The following is a 5,396-nucleotide window of genomic DNA, read 5'->3' on the forward strand; positions in this document are numbered from 1 at the left end:
GTGCTGGAGCCTGGCTTCTGCCCCTCCCCGGCAGCACCCCCAGAATTCTGCACTAGTCCTGGGGGAGATTGGCTGATCACGGGGAAGAAGAGGCCCTGCCCTGAACACCAAGTATTCGTGGAGCCCCACAGTGAGACGGGGGGGGGGGGAGCCTGGGAAAGCAGCAGCTGGCCTGGGCTAGGAGCCAGCCTGGAAGAAGAGACGCCGCCTCTGAAAACCACAAATTATAGCTGAAGCTGATGTGGCAGGGAAGGCACACATCTGGCAAGGGGCAGTTATAACAGGCTCGTTGGTCTAGGGGTATGATTCTCGCTTAGGGTGCGAGAGGTCCCGGGTTCAAATCCCGGACGAGCCCTTCTTTTCCTGGATTTTTTTTTCTTCTGTTCCCTGCCTCACACCTACACACTGCCTGCCATTTCTAGAGTAGAAGCAGGTGGCTCAGCTCCCCATGTAAAACCCAAGCTATGAAATGCACAGGATTCAAAGTCCAAAAGCTAGGATGAAAGTTATGATTCTGCCGGGTAAAATGGGAATGGTAACACTTATTTCTCAGACTTGTTGGGGGAATTAAGTCAGAAACTATGTAAAATCCCTTTGCAAACCAGAAAGCACCATGCGGACACATAGATTGTTAGGAATAACTGTGACAGAATCTAGAGCAGTCTGGGGACAAGGCAGACTGAGCTAATGTAACTATCCCCTCACCTGGCACCCCTAGAACATACATGGAAATGCTGCGTAAAATAGAATTTAAAAATTAAAATACAGACAATTGCAAAAATGTATATAAAAAGAAAACCCAGATATTAGAATTAAGGAAGAAATACAAAGCCAAATAAAAGAGAAGAGGAGGCTGTCACAGTGGCCCAAGGACCTGGAGCTGCATTTTTTTTAAAAAAGATTTTATTTGGCCCTTGCCAGTTGGCTCAGTGGTAGAACGTTGGCCTGGCGTGCAGAAGTCCCAGGTTCAATTCCCGGCCAGGACACACAGGAGAAGCGCCCATCTGCTTCTCCATCCCTCCCCCTCTCCTTCCGCTCTGTCTCTCTCTTCCCCCATAGCTGAGGCTCCATTGGAGCAAAGTTGGCTCAGGCGCTGGGGATGGCTCTGTGGCCTCTGCCTCAGGCGCTAGAGTGGCTCTGGTCACAACAGAGCGACGCCCCGGATGGGCAGAGTATCGCCCCCTTGTGGGCGTGCCGGGTGGATCCCGGTTGGGCACATGCGGGAGTCTGTCTGAGTGCCTCCCCGTTTCCAGCTTCAGAAAAATACAAAAAATAAAAATAAAAATAAAAAAATATTTTATTTATTGATTTTACAGGGAGGGGGGATTGAGAAGTAACAACTCATAGTTGCTTCACTTTAGTTGTTCATTGGTTGAGCTTCCAAGGTTGCAGATTTGATCCCTGGTCAGAAATCAACAAGTGAATTCGTGAACAACAAATCGATGCTTCTTTCTCTCTCTCTTCTTTCTCTCTCAAAATCAATAAATAAAAATAAAAAACATTAAGAAATTAAAGGCATACCATTGAAATTACAGACTCAACGATGTATTAAACAATAGACTACATCCAAATGGAAAGAGAATCAGTGAATTAAAATTATTCAAATAGTGAATGAAGAAATCATTTAAAATGTAAATGTGTGGGAGGTTGTTGGTGAGATAGAAAATATGAAAGAATAGTTAAAAGACACAAAGGAAAGATGAGATATATATTTATAGACATGGCATGTAACACCTCTATATAAAATGGAAGATCCTGCAAGAGACAGAAATAATGGGGGGAATGTAATATTCCAATAAATAATGGTTAAAACTTTCCAAAATGGAAGAAAAACACAGTCCTCAGGTTGAAGAGTCCTGAGCTTATAAATACATTGTAATGAAACTACAGAATACTTAAGAAAAAAGTCTTAAAAGTAACCAGAAAAAAAGCCTGTTTGCCTATAAAGAATTATATTGGCAGCTGTCTTATTAGCAACGAAATATTATAGAAAAAATAGAATATCTTCAAAAGACCAAGAGAAAACTGTCAACCTAAAATTCTATGCCTACTAAATTTCTATTTTAATGGTGTAAAATGGCCCTGTGTGGGAGCTCATTTGATTAGAGTATTGTTCCAATACATATATCAAGGTTATGAGTTTAATCTCCAGTCAGGGCACACACAAGAATTAACCAATGAATGCATAAACAAATAGAACAACAAATTGATTCTTCTCTCTCCCCCCCCTTCCCCTCTCTCTAAGGTCAATCAATCAATAACATTATAAAATAAAATAAAATAAATGTTGTATAAAAAGAACATTTTAAGACAATGACTGAGAATGTTTACTCTCAAAGACTTCCACTGAAATGTCACCAAACGATATACTTCATAAGAAGGAAGGACTGGAATGCAAGAAGGAATGGTGAACAGAGAAACTTGTAAATATGTAAGTGAACTGAAACAAGTTTTGAAAGCACAGTGAGAATGTAAATTGGTCCAACTGCTTTACAGAGCTATTTGGCAATAATGTAAAGTTTAATGAGTGAAGTTGAGCACAGATTCTATGACCTAGAAATTCCACCTCTAGGTCTCTATCTGAGAGAAGTGCTGACATACGTGCCAAGGAGTCACACACAGCATGGTCCACGCCAGCATTGTTTATAATACGGAAAACTGAACACATCCTAAATGCCCACTAGCAAAAGAATGAATCAACAAATTTGGTATATTCAAACAATAAAATAGTATTCAGCAGTTAAAATTCATGAACTGGAATTACACAAATAAATATAAAAAAAAGAGTTGAGAAAAAAGAAAGTTTGCAGAAGAATGTATACAGTATAATACCATTTAGATAGATTTTTAAACACATACATCAGTATTCCATATTGTTTGTGAATTTACACATAGAGTAAAACTGTAAAACCATAAATAGAAGGGCTATCTCTGAATTAAATATGGCAAGAAATAAACAGGAGTTGAATTTCAATGGTGGGTACATGAATAGTTATTGTTATTCTCTGTACTTTACTGCATGTTTAAAAGACTTGCTTTTTTTTCTTTTTAATGAAGAGATCTAGGCATTTAGAAATAAGGGTAAAGAGGGATAAATGGCTGCATCAACCCTCAGAAAGGATGAGCTGTGGGGGTGGAATTAGGAGGGAGGCTGAGTCCTGAGCCCAGGGATTACAAGGATTAATTTAGATCATCCCCCAAAGGTGATCACCTGGCTGGCATCCCCTCACTGCTGGCCTTTTGGAGCTTCATCTCTGAGCCCTGGTTCACTTGGCCCCATACCTGCTGAGCCCTTTCCTCCTGCCCCCTAATGTCACCCCCCCCCCCAGCCAGTGCTAGTCTGGCCAGGGCTTGCCCAAATTTGGCAATAGATTGATTCAGAATAGATTGATTCAGAGCTCCTCTGAATGCTCTTCCAATCCAGGGTGGACGGTGGCTTACACCCCCAGAGCCAGAAAGACATTAGTCTTCATACCCAGGATCAGAGCTCCCTGAAGAGCGCTTGGATGCCTGCATGTCACAGTGGACGATGGCCTCTCTTGCCCTTCCATCCACCAGCCAAGAGGTCAGCAGTGAACATCAAGTGCCCACTGATCTTACTGGTTGAGCCAAAACCAGAAGGCACTGCAAGATGGCAGAACAGGTAGCCACTGGTCTTCCAGCACGGAGCTCTGTCAGTCACCAGAGCTCTAGGCCCCCCACGTTCCCAGTGCTAACCCCTTTCCACCACCGCTGACAACTGCCCTGCTCTCTAAGTCTGGACAAGCCTGATATCGGCAGTAGACCTTCTGGAAGGGGTCTGGGTGGGCTTGTTCAACAGCCTTTCCCTATGATGGGATTGCCTTGACCACAGGATCTGGAATGGAATCCTGATCTCTGGGAAGCAAATGAAACCTCCATCATCTCTCAGAGCACCTGGCTAAGGGGATGAGAAAAAGGGGAGGTGGGGGGGGGAGACTCTTACAGGGCAATGTTATGGGTTATCTGACAACAGTTAACTCCCTAAGTGTGCAATCACATGCTAAAAGATAAGACAGCATTTACTGCATGGTTAGAAGATTCACTTTTACTCTTTTTTATTCTACATGTCAGGTACTTTGTCAGATGCTGGAGATTAAAAAAAATGACTAAGATACCTTCTGAACCATCCATAAATTGGGCAGACGGAAGAGTGATCTTGACAGCCAGTGATTTCTAAACACTGAGGGAAGCAGGACAGGGTGAGCAGAGCAGGGACCTCTTCCAGGGCTGTCCAGGTGGCAGGAAAGGCGCCTCCAGTGGACTCCCCAACCAGGGTTGAAGGATAGGTAGGGGATGTCCCAGCAGAGGACTTCTTTCCTGAGGATTATAGGGGTTTGTGAACTTGACAGCCTGTGGAAGTGAACACAGACAAATATACCCTTGACCTTGTGAACGATAAAGAGAAGGCGTTGGTGTGCCTCCCTGGCTTAGGAATCTTCTCGCACTTTTCTAGATGTGCGGAGGCGCCCTGGTTCCCAAGTGTGTGTCCTCTCTTTCCCGACTGAGCCCCGCAGAGATGTGAGAACAACGGCCTTGGGCACCTGGTAGACAGACATTCCTTGAATGAATGGGCTTCCACATCCCTCTTCTACAAGAGTGATTATCAGCAGTTCCCACTCTGAGCCCGCTACACCGACGGGGTGCCTGGGGTCGCGGCTCGCAGCCCACGGGGTTGGTCTTCGGGCCGCAAAGGCTGCGTGAGGCCACAAGAGTGGGCCTCCTAAGAGGGTCCTGGTTCGGCTTGATGGGGACCTGGGGAAGCAGAGAGACGAGGCCCGGCATTTCACATAGGCTGACCTTGGCTTCCTTGCTCCAGCGCTCACGCAACTCTGGGGCGCGGGAGGCCACCGCGCGGGACTGCGGAAGGCAGCCGCGGGTCCGCGCTGACAGCAGTGGTGGCGGCGCCAGACCTGCGTGGTGGTGGCGGTGTGAGTGTCTGCGTGTTTGGAGGGAACTGGCACGGAGGATTTGTCCATCCATGTCCTTTTCCTCCCCAATCACTGAGCGCACTGAGAGGGAGGGGCCCTGACACACGGCGCAGAGGGGTCCCCGCGTGCTGCCGACCCCAGGCAGGACCCACCGCCAGACCAGGGGATCTTGTCGCTTCATTTTGGGGCAGCCTCGAGCCCAGTGCAGCTTCGATCCGCTCGCTCCTCTCCCTCGAAGCGGCCATAGGCGTGTCCGGGGACACGCTCCCTCGCCCTCCCCGCGCCCGCGCGCGGGTACAGGTTCCCTAAGCCTGAGTGCTGGGAGGGCTTCCGGGCGGCGGCGGACCACAGGCGGGGCGGAGTCAGGTGGCCGGGCCAGGCCCCGCCCCTAGACCAGGGCCCGCCCCCTCGGCCCGCCCCTCTCCCCTCCCCCTGCGCGCCCGGCTC

At 47.4% G+C, this 5,396-nt stretch overlaps 1 non-coding gene across 1 annotated transcript; it reads left to right on the top strand.

Moving 5' to 3' along the window:
* The first annotated feature begins 283 nt into the window (after positions 1 to 283).
* Positions 284 to 355, top strand: TRNAP-AGG (transfer RNA proline (anticodon AGG)). The gene has a single exon. It is a non-coding gene; the product is annotated as a tRNA-Pro (tRNA).
* Positions 356 to 5,396: the final 5,041 nt, after the last annotated feature.

The sequence above is a fragment of the Saccopteryx bilineata genome, chromosome 2 (assembly GCF_036850765.1).
Source record: "Saccopteryx bilineata isolate mSacBil1 chromosome 2, mSacBil1_pri_phased_curated, whole genome shotgun sequence".
Taxonomy (NCBI): domain Eukaryota; kingdom Metazoa; phylum Chordata; class Mammalia; order Chiroptera; family Emballonuridae; genus Saccopteryx; species Saccopteryx bilineata.